Consider the following 23,340-nt stretch of genomic DNA (forward strand, 5'->3'; position numbering starts at 1 on the left):
TGATTTTTTATGTATATAGATTTATAATGATTAATATTTATATATATTTAGTTATATTAATACTAATATTTACGAACATAATAATAATTGTATTATTTTCATAATGATAATAATAATATTAATAATCATATTCATAATAATAATAATAATATACTTATAAAAATAATAATAATAATAATAATACTATTAGTACTTAGTGATATTACATAATAATAACTAAAATGATAATAATAACAATCATAATATTAATATAAACATAGCAACAACAATAATTAATAATACTCATAATATCACTAATAGTACTAATAATGGTTATGATACTTATAATTAAGATGATGATAATAATAATTATAATACTAGTAATAATGATATTAATATTAATTTTAGTAGTGATAATAATATTTATTACTCTAATACTTAGGAAATAATAACAATAATCAATAATATTAATGATAACAATAAATGATAAATAATAATAATATTAATAATAATAATAGTTATTAATAAAAAAAATGATAATGGAAGGGTTATAACCTTTGAAGAAAGCTAAAAAAAAAATATTACGCCACCGGAGGGACTCGAACCCGCGACCTCTCGTACATCACACAAACACCCCAACCATCCAGCAAATCACACATTTCTGATTTAATCTCAAACTCAATTATACTTAAACCGTAAATATTATCTATCTATATTCATCTCCTTCGTAATTCTTTAACTGAGTCCATAATTAACATCATAACAGCAAAACGAATTGAATGTGTTTAAATCAAAATAGAAGAAATCAGATATGGTTAAATGGATTATCAAAGAAGAAAAAAAAATATAAAAAAATAAAAATAAAAAAAAGGCAGCGACTTGCTGCTGTATACACAAAAAAAAAAAAAATTATAAATTGACTTCAAAGATGCAATTCATCAAGACAAGGACTTAGGTACTTCAAAAAATAATGACAATAATCAATTTCCTAATGATTATACTGCTCGAAAAAAAAAAAAAAAAAATAAGTCCTGCTGTTCGACACAGGTGTTCAACAAAAAAAAAATTTGATTTTGATTTTTCGAGCGTATTAGACAAAATCCATAACACGAAAGATGTTGCAAATTATTCATGGAAGCTTTATGAATCGTTAATTTCAATTGAAACGACATCTATAACTCCAATTTAATCCTAGAACACTCAGTTGACTTTTGAAACATAAAACTTTGACTTCGAATTTCTTACTCGATAGGAGGAATTGGAAGTTACAATTTTACAGAAAGTTTACTCAAATCAATCCTAACAATCTTACATTTTTACTTTTTGTAATCTCGTTCAAAATCAATTTAAAGATGAAATGGGTTTTAAAAAAAAAAAAATTATCGAAGGGTGTGGTTGTTTTATTGAATCTTCCAGCTGAGTTCAATGGGTGTAGATGGTACTCGTATTTTGTAGTTGAATGATTTATGCTAAAAGAATAATTGCTCAAATTTTTAGGGTTGTTGAAGTGGGTAGAGTTCACGGGTTAGAGGAGAAAAAAAAAAGAGGAAGAAGAAAGCAAACAAAAATATAGCTGTGATCCAATACGCGTGCAATTTGTCTTTCAGCATCCTTTTTTATTTATTTATTTAATTAATATTAGTAATTAATAATCATATTAAAAATAACAACAATACTCATATTTTTAAGAAAAAAAGGATATTAACTATATTAATCATAATATTTAATGATAATGGTAAAAATAATAATAATCATAAAAGAATCAAAATTTTCTACTAATAATAATAACTACGTTGATAACCAAATTCATCATTCTAATAATGATAATATTAGTAATAACAATATATATAATAGTTCTTATAATATTACTTATAATAATAAATAATAATGTTTAAACAGTATTACATACCAAGATAATGATAATAATTAATAACAATAACAAATAAATTTTTTTAATAATAATAATAACTAATGACATTTAAATTATAACTAGGTTATACCTTTAATTATGCTTACAATAATGTTTATACTTATGGTTTATAATTAATCTTATTAATAATTGTAAGTAAAATAATAATACTCTTTAATATTATAATTAATAGTAATACAGATATAATAGTAATAGTATTAATATTATTACTAATGATAATAATAGTAGTCATCATAACATATATAACAATAATACCAATACTAATATATATATATATATATATATATATATATATATATATATATATATATATATATATATATATATATATATATATATATATATATATATATATATAACAACTTTCCTATCCACATATTATCTATTGAAAATGATAATAATACTAACACTAATTTTTAGTATTAATATTGATATTAGTATAACACTCATATTTGTAATTACATTCATCATATTATATATTTTAATTATACCATATATGTTATGTGATATCATATGTTTAATATTTATACATTTTAATATAAATACATTATATACTATGTGTTTGCATATCAAATATGAAAATATATTTGTATTATATATATTTATCTATTTACAACAATTGTTCGTGAATCGTCGGAAATAGTCAAGGGTCAATTGAATATGAAAATAGTTCAAAAATTTGTAGACTCAGTTTAACAGACTTTGCTTATCGTGTCAAATTCATATAAAGATTAAGTTTAAAATTGGTCGAAAATTCCCGGGTCATCACAGTACCTACCCGTTAAAGAAATTTCGTCCCGAAATTTGAGTGAGGTCGTCATGGCTAACAATAAAAATATTTTCCTGACGAATATGAGTGATAAATAGAGTTTTATCATTACCGAGTAATATAGATTAAACGATTCGGTTACCTGAAGCGTATGAGTGAAGCTATCACAAAAGATTTGAAATAGGCAAGGTAAAGATTCGTATTAACTTTTGACAGAGTCAGGGTTAAATTTAGAAAATAAGGTGCGTCTTAACTTTTGACGTTGTTTTGCTTGAATTCCGGAATTCAAGGGATTAAAGAAAATCTTCGAAATCTAAAAGATTTGATTCTTCGGTGAATAATGAAATTAAGATCTCTATAATTAAATACTGTGATCCGCCTCGATTACTCTGTCTGATGTTTCCATTATAAATTAAACTTCTCCGTTCCATTATTCTCACCATTCCTATACTTTCTTTCTTAGTTCATACATCTAAAAGATTGTGGAAATGCTTAGTCAAGTACTAATCCTTGATATTTTTTCTAATTATCATTTCTGTCATCCTTCTTTTCAATCTTCCACCAGAAGAATCTATTTACTTCTACTATTACCTTGGGGTGATAGTGCTTTTAATCCTCCCGTGTCTTTATGTTGCTATAAACATTGATATACATGGTTTGTAATTTTATGTGTTGTTATCGGGCTTTATATCTTCCCTTATACCTCGAAGTCCTTGGTTCTATTTTCTATAATCATTGTCATCCCCAGTTAATACTTCCCCCCTATTTGCTGCAATTTATACTCCAATTTCTATTTCGGAGCTTTGTTCATTCGTTTCTTCTTCTTCTTGCGATTGGGCATCTCTTGTAATGGTCCAGGATTCGCAGATATAAGTTTCAGAATGAACATTGTTAATGTCCTAAGAAAGAAACGGTAATAGCACAATTGACTTGTCAAATTACCAGAATTCAAGGAAAGATAGGACTACCAAGAAAAAATATGTTCTTGATATGTTTATAGTTTAGGCAGAACGTAAGAGTCGTGTAACATGGCACATAATGACGTTATAATCTGTGAATCATCATGTTCCATTTAGAAACTCAGCATGACTTACTATAATATAATCACATTGATCAAGTGTCATTATATTATACTAACGCATGCATCAGTTCCCAACACTACTTCAAAAACATTCATATTTTAAGCTCGAAAGTTTACAGAATATAGAAACTAATAGTTTCTATATGATGTAACACTGATAGCACGGAGAGATTATTGATTTCAGATAAGAATAGTTATGAAAATATCTTCAGAAATATGGAGGATATTTATAATGTAAGATACGATAATATCTTTGAATATCTAAGATCAGAGGATGATGGAGACTATTGTTCGCAAGGGTTTAGAGTAAGGTGCAAGATATTCGCTAAAGACTTCAGCAGGCATTGAATCTTTTGGATTCTTTGAAGTCAAACTTATTCTTTGTGATTTGTCCACGGCTTTCTTCATAGTTTCGCATAATCTGCTTTTCGGTACTAAATTTTCTATTGAATGTTTCCAATATAATGATTCATAGGAAGCACGAGGAGGTATAAAATTTCGGACGAGAATATTTATGAAAATATCCTCAGAAATATCGAAGATATTGATGATGATATTTTGGAATTTCTAAGTTCGATGGTTGATGGAGAAAGATTTTCCGCAAGATTTTAACATGACTTCGGAACAAGATATTCTCTAAAGATTTCAACGGATCCAGAATTACCTGAATCCTTTGAATATAGGGTTTGGTCCTTGTATTTGTCCTTGGTCTCCTTCATGGGTAGCTCAATCTGTTTTTCAATACCCAATTTTCTATCGAGCGTTCCTAACACTCCTTTCTTTATCATCAAACTTTTGGCCGTTTAGACCATCTACCATTTTTCTGTTTCCTCTGCATTTAATGCTATGATATCTGAATCATCGGTTCTTAATCCGAGGTGGTTTCAGGAGAATTGTGTTTTTAGATGATTAAACGCTGATGGTAATATGGTGGAATATGAAAGGTTCCCTGGTAACAATAAAAGACGCGTATATATCAACGTTATAATAAGGTTATTTCGTACGAAAAGTCGAAGTTGTCTTGCTGGAGCAGTGACAAAATTGGCTATTTTGAAGAAGAACTGCAAAGTTATTTTGGGTAATAATAACACTAAAGAAATTAGCACAGTTATGTGTTAAACGTTTACTCAGTTTCCGAGATTTTTTTTTTTCAAGTGCATTACTATATGCATCAATCTTTTCTTCCGTAGATGAAGTGCGGTTGGTTCATCCTATCGATTGAGGCGCTTTCAAGAATCATGAAAGGTTTGAACGCAGATTGTAATCGTCAAGATACAAATGAGGTTTAAGGTGAAATCAAGTGAAAAACTTGAAGAATTGTTTAGTTTCATATGTTATAATCAATATTTTAATTCAAATTAATTGTCTAATCTTGGTAGTCCACAGTTAGCAGTCCACAGTTTCTAATTCAATAATTCATATATAGTTTATAATATTCGAATTAATTAATATGTATCGTGACCCGTGTACATGTCTCAGACTCGATCACAACTCAAAGTATATATGTTATTGTAGAATCAACCTCAACCCTGTATAGAGAACTCGATCATTACTGCATATAGAGTGTCTATGGTGATTCCAAATAATGTATATAGATGCGTCGATATGATATGTCAAAACCTTGTATACGTGTCCCGGTATTTAAAGTGCGTAAAATAAATAACAGGAAATAAATGACGATAAATAAAGTGCGTAAAGTAAATAACAGAAATTAAATGACGATAAATAAAATTGTGAGAATTTAAATTGCGATAAATAAATTGCGATAAATAAATTGCAATAAATAAAATGTATTACGGAATTAATTAGTTAGCTAGGAACAGTTAGCGTGGATTCTTAACAGAATTTCCCATAGTTAATTTGTTTGTTTCTAACAAATTTTATTTTGTCAATTGTTTTCTTCATTATGCCACTTGTTGGAGTCTGATAGATCAAAATCCAAATATGAAATTGAATGAAAAGGGTTATTCTGCGGTGAACGGATACGTATATCAGTGGTTGTAAGTAGGATAGTAAATGACTGTTGAATCGGATTGAAATAATGTACAGTATAACTTATTAATGTGGAATCTAAATATTCTTCGGGTATTACCTACCCGTTAAAATATTTTCACCATTAACAGTTTGTACAAAGGAACTTTTACTTATAATCTTTATGAAAATATATATACATATATATTTCCTTCAGATGTAATCATGGATTTAAATGAGTTAATATGATATTAAACTCATTTGCTTTTCGGTTTGAGCTAGAATAAGTAATCTCTAAAACAATTAAGAACCACATATTCTTCGCAGAATATTAATGAAGTTATGGATCAATACTTCATCGTTCATTATTGTTGGTGCTCCTTGGTATCTATAGTGCGTATGATATTGATGTCCAAGATAACGATTGTGATGTTGAGGTGTGGAATGTGGATGTTGCTGTTGGTGGTACTGTTGGTGCCGGTGATGTTGCTGAAGCTGGTGCATTTTGTACCATATTCTCCAAATTTATTTTTTGAGCACGAAGTTTGTTGACTTCTTCTATTATTCCGGGATGATTATCGGTTGGAACGAGCGAATGAATAAGGTTTAAAATTTTAGATAGAATATAATCTTGACGAGATATTCGGGAAATGAGAGAGAATATAGTATTATGAATAGGTTCGCCGATAAGTGCTTCAGGTTCATCGCCAAGAGGTAAATTCGGTTGGTGGAAGGGATCGCCTTCTTCGCGTCTCCATTGATTAAGTCGACTATGAACCCATCGCCAATTCATCCCGAATTGGTGATGACTGATTTTGTTGATCCATTCCAGTTATACTGCTTTCGAAGCTCAAGTGTGTTTTCATATCGGAATAGTTGTCGGAATTCGAGGAGCTTGAACTGGTTGAGGGATTTATCTCGTACGATCAGATGAAGGATTTTCGATAAGAATTAGATTATAGGATGTAGATTAGTACCCTGCAATACATAATTTACATATGCATATATAATACTAAAATCCCATAAGTTACGGAGGAATCTACGGAAGTTGTCAGGCAAAGGTAACAATAACAGATACGCTAAGATATGAATTAGCAGATACGCTAAGATATGAATTTTTTTATCTATACACTATCGATGCACTAAATGCAGTAAGACGTGTTTAGACTAAGAATGATAAGCTGCTTATCAAAGAATGATAAGCAGGTAATTTTCGACACGAAATGATAAGAAAAACTTTTGACATGCAGACACGGTCGAAGTCCAGACTCACTAATGTATCTAAACAACTATCAGTTAGACACACTAATGCAAGACCTGGTTCGCTAAGACCACCGCTCTGATACCAACTGTGATGCCCCGTCCTAATCCATCCGGACGAAGTCCATGTCGATTATAAACGATTCACAACAGTTGATTACATCGCGAGGTACTTGACCTCTAAATGATACATTTTACAAACATTGCATTCGTTTTTGAAAAGTCAATCTTCCATTACATCGAAAGTTGATGGCATGCATACCATTTCATAATATATATAACTATAATTGACTTAACAATAACCTTGATGAACTCAACGACTCGAATGCAACGTCTTTTGAAATATGTCATGAATGACTCCAAATAATATCTTTAAAATGAGCAATTGCACAGCGGAAGATTTCTTTCGTACCTGAGAATAAACATGCTTTAAAGTGTCAACCAAAAGGTTGGTGAGTTCATTAGTTTAACATAAACAATCATTTCATAATTTTAATAGACCACAAGATTTCATATTTCCATTTCTCATAAACATACGTCCCATGCATTGAGACAAAAATATCATTCATATGGATTGAACACCTGGTAACCGACATTCACAATATGCATATAAGAATATCCCCACCATTTCGATCCTCCTTCGGACATGATATAAATTTCAAAGTACTAAAGTATCCGGTACTTTGGATGGGGCTTGTTGGGCCCAATAGATCTATCTTTAGGATTCGCGTCAATTAGGGTGTCTGTTCCCTAATTCTTAGATTACCAGACTTAATAAAAAGGGGCATATTCGATTTCAATAATTCAACCTGATAGTGTTCCAAATGAACATATATTTAGTAGCAATATCGTTCCAATATGTAAAGTTTTTAAATGTAATTTCCTTATTTTTAGTTGTAATAGTTAAATAAATAAGTGCGAAGACGAAAGACGCAAATCGCTCGAAAATGAAGATTTAAAGACAAAAACGAAGATTTGAAAGACCAAAACGTCCAAAAAGCTCAAATGTACAAGATACAATTCAAAAGGTTCAATTTATTGATGAAGAACGTCTAAAAATGACAAGAGTACAAGTTACAAAACGCAAAGTACACGATATAAAATTGTACGAAAGGACGTTCGAAAATCCGGAACCGGGACATGAGTCAACTCTCAACGCTCGACGCAACGGTGTAAAAATTACGAGTCAACTATGCACAAGAATAAAATATAATATTTAAATAATTCATAATAAGAATAATATTAAATAATAAAAAGTTGTTAATTGAGCATAGTTCAGGGGTCATAAATGAAAATTCAAATCTATATTTTGCCTATAAAAAGGCAATTTACTCGATGAAATAATGCACCCCTTTTATTATATTCAATCTCTTTCTCTCTCGTATGTATAACATAAATATAAATATATAATTTTAATTTTAATTTTAATTTTAATAATAATGTAATTTTAAGTTATTGTAATGATTAATTACGGGTTTTTAGTCAGAACTCTGTCCGTGTAACGCTACGCGATTAATCATCACTGTAAGCTATGTTCTTCCTTTTTAATTTAATGTCTCGTAACTAAGTTATTATTATGCTTATTTGAGCCGAAGTAATCGTGATGTTGGGCTAAAATATTAAGACGGGGTTATTGAACTTTGTACCATAATTAAGGTTTGGGCAAAAGACCGACACTTGTGGAAATTGGACTATTGACTATTAATAGATGGGGGGTATTGTCTAATTGAGTGACAACTCATTGGAGTCTGTCGAACCTATCTTCAAATTAATTAACCTAATAATTAATAATGATTATGGTTCTCCTATTTAGTGACGTTGTCCTATTATAATCATTTAATTAATTATTCGGGTTGGGTAATTGATTATTCAAACTGATCAAGTGGGTAAATTAATATTCATATCTAATCAAAACAGGGGTGGATTACATACAGTGATAACTGGTGTAATTGTTGACAGAAGTGATAACTGCGTCACAGTTTAAATCCTTAATTAGTTGAAATATTTGACTTCGGGTATAAGGGTAATTTGACGAGGACACTCGCACTTTATATTTATGACCGATGGACTATTATGGACAAAAACCAGATAGGTATCAAATAAACCAGGACAAAGGACAATTAACCCGAGTAACAATTAATTAAAATCAAAACGTCAAACATCATGATTACGGAAGTTTAAATAAGCATAATCCTTTTATTTCATATTCTATCGCAATTTTATTTATTGTTATTTTATTTATCGTCATTTATTTATTTTACGCACTTTAATTATTGTCATTTATCTTTACGCTTAAAAATATAAAATCGACAAACCGGTCATTAAACGGTAAAAACCCCCCTTTTATAATAATATTACTACTTATATATATATATATATATATATTTATAATTTATATAAATATAGTTTTATAAAAATATAGTGTTAAACTTCACTGCGTCCCTGTGGAACGAACCGGACTTACTAAAAACTACACTACAGTACGATTAGGTACACTGCCTATAAGTGTTGTAGCAAGGTTTAGGTATTTCCCATCCGTAAAAATAATAAAACTTGTGTAAAATTTTGTAGTATTTCCTAGTAAAAATAAACACTATTTCGTACCCCTCACGCTACATCATCAAGTTTTTGGCGCCGCTGCCGGGGAGCGCTAAAACGCTATATTTTTAATTATAATAATATTGAAATAAAATATAATAATATAATAATATTGAAATAGAATATAATAATATAATAATATTGAAATAGAATATAATAATATAATAATATTTTAGAATATATTTTGAATCGTAAAAGTTTTAAAAAGTCGTATTTATTAAATACTTCAGGGGTATATTATGTAAATTGTAATTAATAATTTCTATCATGTCGCTTTCATGTGAATAGTAAATTAATTAATTTCTTTTCATTTACTATTCATGAATAGTAAATGAATTAAAAAAAAAGTTTTGAAAAAAAAATTATAATTATAAAAAAAAGTATTAATTTGTAAAAAAAAATCATTTTAAAAAAAAAAAAAAAAATTGTAAAAAAAAAAAACGTTTTTTTTTAGAAAAAAAAATTCGTTTTAAAAAAAAAAAACTTAAAAAAAAAAAAAAAAAAAACGTAAAAAAAAAACAAAAACGTAAAAAAAAAAAACGTAAAAAAAAAAAAAAAAATTATTAAAAAAATATATATATTTTTTAAGATTTTGTCTATAAAAAAAAATTGTTTTTTTTTAGTTTTATTACCTTTAGATTTTTAGACTATAGTCGCAACTTTTAGTATTAAGTTTAGTTTTGCCATAGTTATTTTTACTTCTAGAATTTTTAGGCTTTGCCGTAAAATCCCTTAAGTGCTTATTCCTTAGATTAAGTTTTAGGTGCTTTAGAATTTTACGACGCCGTATTTCGCACTACTTTCTTATTTTTATTTTTCGACGCCTATTTTTCGACCTTTTTATTTTTCGACCTTTTTCGACGCGCAATCTTTTTCTTTCTTATTTCTCGCCATTCTAGTTTTTAGGACTTAGATTTTTTTCTACTTCTTCTCTAAATTTCTTAAAATTACGAAAATTTATTTTAAGTGGTTAAATTGATAGACATCAAAATTTTCTGGTTCGTAGTAATAGTTGGATTTGTACGTGGACCGGGTTATTGGAGCCAAACAGTACTCAATTATATTGAGACCAAACGAATCCTGCCCCTCTGCTGCATCTTTTGGCTATTCGAAACGTGGGCAAAATCAGAAAAGTCTATTAATTGGACAACTTATATAAGTTTTTCTATTTTTATAACTAATAAGATATTCTGTGAATGCACCGAGCAAAACGTTCACCACCTTTCATACATTCACTACCTGTAACTCGATCAAGACATCTAGCCAATATTATCGCCGTTGATTTTTCTTTAGAATCATCATCTAGACGACCAAGTACTCCAACTCAAATTTCCGATAATCCAATTTTTAAACCCTAAATATAAAGGCTCTCACAACCAAGAACCCGGAGGATATTTAAGGACAATTCCAAGATCCTGAACCACTAATCATTCCTCCTGAACCACAAACCGTTAAATCAGAATCTTCTAGTGATTCGTATTCAACAAATTCAATTATGGAAGTAACGGAACCTCTAAGTATGGAAGATCGAATGAGAGCCACACGCACGGGCCAAGGTCACGCCATTATTCAGCCAGATGTTAGAGCATCAGATTTTGAAATCAAAGGACAAATCCTACACATGATCACCAATCAGTGCCAATTTGGTGGTACAACAAAAGAAGATCCAAACGAACATCTTCGAACTTTTAATCGGATTTGTAATCTCTTTAAAATCCGAGAAGTTGAGGATGAAACTATTTATCTTATGTTGTTCCCATGGACTTTAAAGGGAGAAGCCAAAGATTGGTTAGAATCATTACCTGAAGGAACGATTGACACATGGGATGTTTTAGTTGAGAAATTTCTTCAAAAATTCTTTCCGGCATCTAAAGCCGTGAGACTTCAAGGAGAAATTGTTACGTTCACACAAAAGTCAAATGAAACTCTATATGAGGCGTGGACAAGATTTGGAAAGTTGTTGAGAGGATGTCCTCAACACGGTTTAGACACTTATCAAATAGTACAAATATTCTACCAAGGTGTCAACGTTGCTACACGAAAAGACATCGACATAACAGCTGGTGGTTCCATTATGAAGAAAACCGCAACTGAAGCTTACAAAATTATTGATAACACAGCCTCCCACTCTCATGAGTGGCATCAAGAAAAAGATATTTTTCGTTCATCTAAAGCGGCTAGAGCCGATTCTAGCCATGACTTTGATTCCGTTTCCGCAAAAATAGATGCTTTCGAAAGACGAATGGAAAAGATGAATAAAGATATTCACGCAATACGAATCAGTTGTGAGCAATGCGATGGACCACACTTAATGAAAGACTGTCACATTGAACAAACGATGGAACAACGTGAGAATGTTGTCTACATGAACCAAAGGCTGGAAAATAGTTATCAGAATAATTATCAACCGCCAAGGCCAAACTTCAATCGAAATCAAAACATTCTTTACAATCCAAAAGGACCCGACAATAACTCGTATAACCAACAAGGTCCGAATAACCAACCAACTCAAAACAACACTTTCAATCAACAAAGACCTGGCTTGTATAAACCACCACAACAAAACGACGAGAAGAAGTCAAATCTGGAAGAAGTGGTATTTAAGCTAGTTGAATCTCAAACACAATTTATTGAAACTCAAACCCAAACGAATGAGAGGTTTGAGCAGTCATTTAGAACTCAACAAGCTTTCATTTTGAATCTAGAAAAACAAGTAGGTACTCTTGTTAGATTGATGAGTGAAAGGGAACAAGGAAAGCTACCGAGTAATAATGAAGTAAATCCTCGGAATGAAAATGTTAACATGATATCAACAAATTCTGAAAAACCAATACCAGAAGATGGGAAAGTTTTAGATGTAAGTAACAATGAAGAAGTTACACCACCACCACCACCCGAGTATGTAAAGCCAGTGGTGGCACCATACAGACCACCCATCCCGTTTCCAAGAAAAGGAGTTGAGTATGAGCAAGTAATAGGTAATAAAGTTTGTGATACCTCTGGAAAGAAGAAGAAGAAGAATAAAAAAGTGCAAGAAACAAAAACAGTAGAAGTAAACCCGGTGAAGACAGTTCCACCAAATCCTCCACCTAGGGTAGGTGATCCGGGTGAATTTATTGTTCCTTGTCTACTTAGTGACTGTGTCATGTATGATGCACTAGCAGATTTAGGTTCAAGTGTGAGTGTTATGCCTCTTTCATTATATAAGAGATTAGGTGTAGGTGAGTTAACTCCAACGGATATGAGTGTTCGACTCCTTGATCAAACCATTAAGCACCCAGTTGGAATTGCTGACAACCTACCCGTTCAAGTAGGTAATTTAACCTTTCTAGTCGAATTCATTGTCATTGACATAGAAGAGGACTCAAACGTTCCTCTAATTTTAGGTCGACCATTCTTAGCGTCCACCGGGGCGTTATTTGATGTAAGAAAGGGTAGAATGACACTTAGTAATGATGAGAAATCGATCACCTTTATGATTCGAAAGTCTAAATATCCACAAACCAATAATAATATACTTATAAAAATAATAATAATAATATACTTATAAAAATAATAATAATAATAATACTATTACTACTTAGTGATATTACATAATAATAACTAAAATGATAATAATAACAATCATAATATTAATATAAAAATAGCAACAACAATAATTAATAATACTCATAATATCACTAATAGTACTAACAATGGTTATGATACTTATAATTAAGATGATAATAATAATAATTATAATACTAGTAATAATGATATTAATATTAATTTTAGTCGTGATAATAATATTTATTACTCTAATACTTAGGAAATAATAACAATAATCAATAATATTAATGATAACAATAAATGATAAATAATAATAATATTAATAATAATAATAGTTATTAATAAAAAAAAATGATAATGGAAGGGTTATAACCTTTGAAGAAAGCTCAAAAAAAATATATTACGCCACCGGAGGGTCTCGAACCCGCGACCTCTCGTACATCACACAAACACCCCAACCATCCAGCAAATCACGCATTTCTGATTTAATCTCAAACTCAATTATACTTATACCGTAAATATTATCTATCTATATTCATCTCCTTCGTAATTCTTTAACTGAGTCCATAATTAACATCATAACAGCAAAACGAATTGAATGTGTTTAAATCAAAATAGAAGAAATCAGATATGGTTAAATGGGTTATCAAAGAAGAAAAAAAAATATAAAAAAAAAGGTAGCGACTAGCTGCTGTATACACACAAAATTTTTTTTTATAAATTGACTTCAAAGATGCAATTCATCAAGACAAGGACTTAGGTACTTCAAAAAATAATGACAATAATCAATTTCCTGATGTTTATACTGCTCGAAAAAAAAAAAAAAATAAGTCTTGCTGTTCGACACAGGTGTTCAACAAAAAAAAAATTTGATTTTGATTTTTCGAGCGTATTAGACAAAATCCATAACACGAAAGATGTTGCAAATGATTCATGGAAGCTTTATGAATCGTTAATTTCAATTGAAACGACATCTATAACTCCAATTTAATCCTAGAACACTCAGTTGACTTTTGAAACATAAAACTTTGACTTCAAATTTCTTACTCGATAGGAGGAATTGGAAGTTACAATTTTACAGAAAGTTTACTCAAATCAATCCTAACAATCTTACATTTTTACTTTTTGTAATCTCGTTCAAAATCAATTTAAAGATGAAATGGGTTTTAAAAAAAAAAAAAATTATCGAAGGGTGTGGTTGTTTTATTAAATCTTCCAGCTGAGTTCAATGGGTGTAGATGGTACTCGTATTTTGTAGTTGAATGATTTATGCTAAAAGAATAATTTCTCAAATTTTTAGGGTTGTTGAAGTGGGTAGAGTTCACGGGTTAGAGGAGAAAAAAAAAAGAGGAAGAAGAAAGCAAACAAAAATATAGCTGTGATCCAATACGCGTGCAATTTGTCTTTCAGCATCCTTTTTTATTTATTTATTTATTTAATTAATATTAGTAATTAATAATCATATTAAAAATAACAACAATACTCATATTTTTAAGAAAAAAGGATATTAACTATATTAATCATAATATTTAATGATAATGGTAAAAATAATAATAATCATAAAAGAATCAAAATTTTCTACTAATAATAATAACCACGTTGATAACCAAATTCATCATTCTAATAATGATAATATTAGTAATAACAATATATATAATAGTTCTTATAATATTACTTATAATAATAAATAATAATGTTTAAACAGTATTACATACCAAGATAATGATAATAATTAATAACAATAACAAATAAATTTTTTTAATAATAATAATAATAACTAATGACTTTTAAATTATAACTAGGTTATACCTTTAATTATGCTTACAATAATGTTTATACTTATGGTTTATAATTAATCTTATTAATAATTGTAAGTAAAATAATAATACTCTTTAATATTATAATTAATAGTAATATAGATATAATAGTAATAGTATTAATATTATTACTAATGATAATAATAGTAGTCATCATAACATATATAACAATAATACCAATACTAATATATATATATAACAACTTTCCTATCCACATATTATCTATTGAAAATGATAATAATACTAACACTAATTTTTAGTATTAATATTGATATTAGTATAACACTCATATTTGTAATTACATTCATCATATTATATATTTTAATTATACCATATATGTTATGTGATATCATATGTTTAATATTTATACATTTTAATATAAATACATTATATACTATGTGTTTGCATATCAAATATGAAAATATATTTGTCTTATATATATTTATCTATTTACAACAATTGTTCGTAAATCGTCGGAAATAGTCAAGGGTCAATTGAATATGAAAATAGTTCAAAAATTTGTAGACTCAGTTTAACAGACTTTACTTATCGTGTCGAATTCATATAAAGATTAAGTTTAAAATTGGTCGGAAATTCCCGGGTCATCACATAGACTCTCCCTCGCCAACCCTTGGATTCTTTTATTATGCCTTGACCAGAAGTCATCACATTTTTCGAAATAGTAGAAAAGGTTTCAAACTTTGATGGTTCTGTTACTAGATTTCAATCGCGTCCATTGTGAAAAAGGCATACTTTCCAACTCTCATATGTAGAGTATACATGACCAGGCTTCTCAGTAGCGGATCACTTATATCACTCAAGTGTTTAGGGTTCCCTAATCTAATTGTATTGTCGTTCAGAAGCCAGTCGTGTAAAGGTTGCCATCATAAGCTTGGTAAAGCATCAATTTCTCCACCGGTTAAGTAAGGACGACACTGATCTTCTTCCTAGACATTCTTCTAAGAGGAAGATGGGTTGTAAGGTTGGTTGGCGGAGATGGGGGAGTTTGATGAAAAGGTGTAAGGTATTTGGATATATTGACTTTTTAAGAGAATCGATAGACTTTGATTCTTCAGAGTATCCTTATGGATATATAAAATGGCTTGAATTTTGCGATGAGTTCTTCGAAAGATGCGGATTTTGCGAAGACTTTTGTCTAAAATTTTTCTTGGCTCTTCCGGTAATTCTTCTTTGGGCAACTTCTCGGGTTTTTCTTGCCTTTATTTAGAGGCTTTGCTCTTTCATCATTTTTTTTCTTTTTTAGCATACCATTTTCTTCATAATGTTTGTCTTTTGCTCCTGGTCACCAGAGAGGAAGTGACGCTTCACCGAAAATAGGTCTTTGACCTATCAAAAACAATCGGGGGTTCGGAAACCTTTGACAAGTGCTTTTGAAGTGAACTTGATCGATCTATCTCTTTATTGATCTATGGATCTTTTGAAAAGCAGGAAAGGAATGAAGGTGAATGGGTAGTGTATTTTGATAGTGAATTTAGGGTGAGTAATGGAAACAGATGGTTTTTGTCTTCTCTATTCAGAATGATTTCGGAAGGAGAATCGCACCTAAACTACGTATGGCGCTTACTAACCATTGGCCTTGAAACGTATGTCAAAACCAAGTTCTAACTCGAACCGTACACCGACACGCCCATCAAATGAACTGACAAAGTACTGTAGATTGGATGGTTCATACATGTACTTTGAGTCCAAGAATTCCTTACTTTTTGGTAGTAGGGGTCGTGCTTGGTCATGCGTAGCCTTTTACATATTTATTCGAAAGAAATCTTTTGACAAAAATCATGAGTTTTAGCTTAATCGTTTCGTTCTAGTGAATTTTCAGAAAACTGATTTTAGCAATTTTATAGAACTTTTGAGTAAAACGAGGTGAGAATTTTTCGAATTTCTCTAATATTCTTTGCTGACTACTTTGAGACAAAAGAATTTTTCAAAATTTAGCATTTTACGGTTACTTTGTTCTTAAACCTTTACCCAATACCCCACACTTAGATGAACATTGTCCGTAATGTTCCATAAAATAGAATATTTTAATACTTTGATGAATTAAGGACAATATTTTCTAAAATATCTAAGTTTGTTGCGGGTACAACCCCACACTTAGAAATTTTAGTGTGTAATAACTGAAAGAGGTTTGAGGACAGATTACTTCCCTACGGTCTAACTATTTTCCTAGTGCCAGACTTTCCTAGGTTAAGCTATGCTCCTAGTGCTGGAAAGGACCAGGATATGATTCTGCATAAAGAATAAAAGAGAGTAGCATTTCCACAATATATATATATATATATATATATATATATATATATATATATATATATATATATATATATATATATATATATATATATATATATATATATTTATATAATGCTTTTATGATAAAGATAAGATTAAAAATAAAAAGGAGTCTACGAAATACTGTCCTAGCCTGTGTGTGGAATAGCGTTTGCGAAGTATCCGAGGGAGCCTAGGAAATCCTTCTCGTCTTCAAGTCTTGGAAAGTCCTCAAGTGGCTCTCCCGCATCCAAATCAGGGCCTAAAAGTGTGTCTAAACATAGGTCTGATGGTATCTCAAGGTGCGAGAGACTCAGGAATGGCTCCACATCGGGGATGTTCCCAGTTATCTCAAAGACCTGGGCCATAAGTGGTTCTATTAAAATAGGGACTTTGACTAGATGGCAGCCCTCGGGTAACTCACAGATAGGAACTATCTCTATTATGTGCTGAGCATAACCGCTGGTCTCAATAACTGGAGCAGGTGGAGTAGCTGAAGCAGGCGGTGTAATAGGAGTAGCATGAACGAGAGCCACTTCTGAGGCTACATACTGAATTGAAGCTGGAGTAGAGCGTATAGGGGTAGGTTGAGGTGCAGGTGGAGCACGACGTGCTAACCTAAACGAGGAAGGCCCTAGTGTACTTCGGGGCCTTCCTTAACGCTGAAGATATGACCTGAAAGCTCTGTAGAGTCTCTGGTGATCTCTAAGTAATGCCCATGTGACAAATGGGTCACTCATGGTGGCTCCATAGTGAATCACAACATGTGACTCGCGTGGCTCTGGATGCTCAATGGGTCTAGAGGCTAAAACCCTGGAGCGTCGTAGTGGAGGAACTGGCTGTGCCATACTGATTACCTCATCAACACTCTCTAAAATCAAACGTCTTGGGCCTAGCTATCCCGTCGAAGGCCAATGCTGGTCTGTACTGCTCTCTGAAAGGTAAACCCTGGGAGTCCTTTGTGATGCCCCGTACAAAATTAACGTGTACGGATCATCAACAACAGGTCCATTACAAGGTTACAACACTACATGCTGTTTTAAAACAAGTTTGCATTCATGGAAAGATAACATTTTACAGAAGATAGCGTGCTTCTACGAATAGAAAGCATTAATATAAGTACGTGACTGATAATGCGAAAAACAAACATATATTTCATAGCATTATCCCTCAAGAAAGACAAGCTTTTAGTTGCAACTGTTTTATTTACAAGTGATATTCGTTTAAATAATAAAAGGTGAAGACAAAAGACAGATTCGACAAATTGAAGACGCAAACGACCAAAAAGCTCAAAAGTACAAAGTACAATCAAAGTGGTTCCAATTATTGATGAGAAACGTCTCAAAATTACAAGAGTACAAGATTCGAAACGCAAAATACAAGATATTAAATTATACGCAAGGACGTTTGAAAATCCGGAACCGGGACTAAAGTCAACTCTCAACGCTCGACGCAACGGACTAAAAATTACAAGTCAACTATGCACATAAATATAATATAATATATAAATAATTCTTAAAATTATTTATATATTATATATATTTAATAAAACCATCGGCAGAAGAAAACAACAACATGTGAGCTCTCCCAGCTGGACATGCGATCGCATGGCCAGGAAGAAGAAAGTCCATGCGATCGCATGGCCCCAATATGCTGGCCACATCTATAAATTTCGCAGTTTTCAGCCGAACTTAACACATCTTTTTCTTTCTCTCTATCATACGATATATATATATATATATATATATATATATATATATATTATTATATTATAATTTTAATTTTAATTTTAATTTCTAATAATAAGGGTATGTTAGCGAATGTTGTAAGGGTGTAAGTCGAAATTCTGTCCGTGTAACGCTACGCTATTTTTAATCATTGTAAGTTATGTTCAACCTTTTTACATTAATGTCTCGTAGCTAAGTTATTATTATGCTTATTTAAAACGAAGTAATCATGATGTTGGGCTAAATATTTAAATTTGGGTAATTAGGCTTTGTACCATAATTGAGGTTTGGACAAAAGAACGACACTTGTGGAAATTAGACTATGGGCTATTAATGGGCTTTATATTTGTTTAACTAAATGATAGTTTGTTAATTTTAATATAAAGATTTATAATTGGACATACCTATAAATAACCATATACACTCAATCGGACACGATGGGCGGGATATTTATATGTACGAATAATCGTTCATTTAACCGGACACGGGAATGGATTAATAGTCTATGGAATTATTAAAACAGGGGTGAAATTATGTACAAGGACACTTGGCATAATTGATAACAAAGTATTAAAACCTTGTTACAGTTTAAGTCCCCAATTAGTTGGAATATTTGACTTCAGATATAAGGATAATTTGACGAGGACACTCGCACTTTATATTTATGACTGATGGACTGTTATGGACAAAAACCAGATGGGCATATTAAATAATCCAGGACAAAGGACAATTAATCCATGGGAATAAACTAAAATCAACACGTCAAACATCATGATTACGGAAGTTTAAATAAGCATAATTCCTTTATTTTCATATTTAATTGCACTTCTAATTATCGCACTTTTATTTATTGTCATTGTATTTAATTGTACTTTTAATTATCGTACTCTTTAATTATCGCAGGTTTATTTTATCGCACTTTTATTTATCGCAATTTCATTATCGTTATTTACTTTACGCTTTAAATTAAGTCTTTTATTTATTTAATATTTTACATTAGGTTTTAACTGCGACTAAAAGTTTTAAAAATTGACAAACCGGTCATTAAACGGTAAAAACCTCCTTTTTATAATAATAATATTACTTATATATATTTGTATTTTTATAAATTAAAACTAATATAGCGTTAAGCTTTGTTTAAAAGATTTCCCTTTGGAACAAACAGGACTTACTAAAAACTACATTACTGTACGATTAGGTACACTACCTATAAGTGTTGTAGCAAGGTTTAGGTATATCCATTCTATAAATAAATAAATATCTTGTGTAAAATTGTATCGTATTTAATAGTTTTTGCTAGTAAAATATAAGCTATTTCATATACACCTCGCATAACATCAAGTATTTTTGGCGCCGCTGCCGGGGATCATTTCTGCTTAAACGCCGGAAGAGCAACGCTATAAAAAAAGATTTTAATTTATTTTTGGTTTACTTTTATAAAAATAAGTTTTTGTAAAAATACGTTTTAGTTTCCGAAAATATAAAAAGAAAAACAAAAATTATATATTTTTAATAGTTTGTTAAATAAATATATATAAAACTATCAAGTTTCCTTAATTTTTTTTATTTTTTTTTAGTTTGTAAAAATATAAATTTTATTTATATAAATCAGAAAATTAAAACAGAAAAAAAAATTTAATATAAAAGTTTACGGGCTACACTGTAGCAGCCCAACCCACCTGGCCCGAAAACCTACTCCATGCGATCGCATGGATTTTTAAGGTGAGGACCATGCGATCACATGGCCCTGACAGACATGCCACATTTGACCTAGTTTCGCATTAATTACGGAGTATTATTTATTATTATTATTATAAAACCCTAATTGGGTTTTTAATTATTTATTATTTAGTTTAGTTTTTAGATTTAATTTGTATTTTTAGTTTTAATTAGTTTTAAATATATAAAATTAATAGTTTTATAAAATAAATAATATAAAATAATATTTTTATAAAAATTGTACTTTTTGCAACTTTAAGTATATTTTTATATTTTGTACCCTTTTAATTGTTTTAGCGTAATTTTTGTATTTTTCGCTCATATTTAGTTTTAAGTCATAGTTCTTACCATAGTATTTTTACTTCTAGATTTTTAGGCTTTGCCGTAAAATCCCTTAAGTGCTTTTTCTTTAGACTAAGATTTAGGTGCTTTAGAATTTTGCGACACCTTTTTAAGATTTAGTACCTTTTTAAGTTATTGTCATTTGGGATATAGTATTTCTTTTAAGCTTTAATATTTTTAGACTCAACTTTTAATTTTTAGTTTTTAGTTCCTTTTTAAGTTTCGACGCGCTACTTTCTTATTTTTATTTTTCAACCTTTTATTTTTCGACGTTTTTCGACGAACTCTTTTTCTTTCTTATTCCTCGCCATTCTAGTTTTTAGAACTTAGAATTTTCTCTATTTCTTATCTAATATTTCTTTAAATTTCAAACGAAAAATTGTTTTAAGTGGTTAAATTGATAGACATCAAAATTTTCTGGTTCGTAGTAATAGTTGGATTTGTACGTGGACCGAGTTATTGGAGCCAAACAGTACTCAATTATATTGAGACCAAACGAATCCTGCCCCTCTCCTGCATCTTTTGGCTATTCAAAACGTGGGAAAAATCAGAAAAGTCTATTAATTTGATAACTTATATAATTTTTCTTATTTTTATAACTAATAGGATATTCAGTGAATGCACCGAGCAAAACGTTCACCACCTTTTGTACGTTCATCACCTGTAACTCGATCAAGACATCTAGCAAATATTGTCGCCGTTGATTTTTCTTTAGAATCGTCATCCAGTCGACCAAGTACTCCAATTAAAATTTCCGATAATCCATTTTTTGAACTCGACCTCACAATTGAGAATCCGGAGAATATTCAGGAACAATTCATAGATCCTGAACCACTAATCTTTCCTCCGGAACCACCAGTCATTGATGTGGTAGCGTGGGGGTACGTGATAGTACTATATTTTAATACAAAATACTACAAAATATGACACAAGTTTTATTAATTTACGGATGGGATATACCTAAACCTTGCTACAACACTTATAGGCAGTGTACCTAATCGTACAGTAGTGTAGTTTTTAGTAAGTCCGGTTCGTTCCACAGGGAAATCTTTAAACAAAGCTCAACGCTATATTAGTTAACTTTTATAAAAATACAAATATATATATAGGTAATATTATTATTATAAAGGGGGGTTTTTACCGTTTAATGACCGGTTTGTCGATTTTAAAACTTTAGTCGCAGTTAAAACCTAATGTAAAATATAAAATAAATACAAGACTTAAATTAAAGCATAAAGTAAATAACGATAATGAAATTACGAATAATAAAAATGCGATAAAATAAAATTACGATAATTAAAAGGTATGATAATTAAGAGTGCGATTAAATAAAATAACAATAAATAAAAGTGCGATAATTAGAAGTGCAATTAAATATAAAATAAAGGAAATTAAATATGAAATAAAAGAATTATGCTTATTTAAACTTCCGTAATCATGATGTTTGACGTGTTGATTTTAGTTTTATGCCCATGGGTTAATTGTCCTTTGTCCTGGATTATTCAATATGTCCGTCTGGTTTTTGTCCATAACAGTCCATCAGTCATAAATATAAATTGCAAGTGTCCTTGTCAAATTATTATTATACCCGAAGATAAATATTCCAACTAATTGGGGATTCGAATTGTAACAAGGTTTTAATACTTTGTTTAATGAATACACCAGGTTATCGACTGCGTGTAAACCAAGGTTTTACTACTTTGTTAACAATTACACCAATTACCCTTGAATGTAATTTCACCCCTGTTTTAATTATTCTAGTGGCTATTAATTCATTCCCGTGTCCGGTTAAATGAACGATTATTCGTACAAATAAATACCCCGCCCATCGTGTCCGATCGAGTGTATATGGTAATTTATAGGGACGCCCAATTGTAAATCTTTATATTAACATTAACAAACTTTCATTTAGTTAAACAAATATAAAGCCCATTAATAGCCCATAGTCTCGTTTCCACAAGTGTCGTTCTTTTGTCCAAACCCCAATTATGGTACAAAGCTCAATTACCCAATTTTAGTAATTAGCCCAACATCATGATTACTTCGTTTTAAACAAGCATAATAATAACTTAGCTACGAGACATTAATGTAAAAAGGTTGAACATAACTTACAATGATTAAAAATAGCGTAGCGTTACACGGACAGAATTTCGACTTACACCCTTACAACATTCGCTAACATACCCTTATTATTAGAATTATAATTAAAATTAAAATATAAATTATAAATATAAATATATATTACTCGTATGAAGAGGAAGAGAAAAAGATGATGATAATTTTGATCAGAATTCGGGTTGATTTATAGC

The sequence above is a fragment of the Rutidosis leptorrhynchoides genome, chromosome 10 (genome assembly GCF_046630445.1).
Source record: "Rutidosis leptorrhynchoides isolate AG116_Rl617_1_P2 chromosome 10, CSIRO_AGI_Rlap_v1, whole genome shotgun sequence".
In the NCBI taxonomy this organism is placed as follows: domain Eukaryota; kingdom Viridiplantae; phylum Streptophyta; class Magnoliopsida; order Asterales; family Asteraceae; genus Rutidosis; species Rutidosis leptorrhynchoides.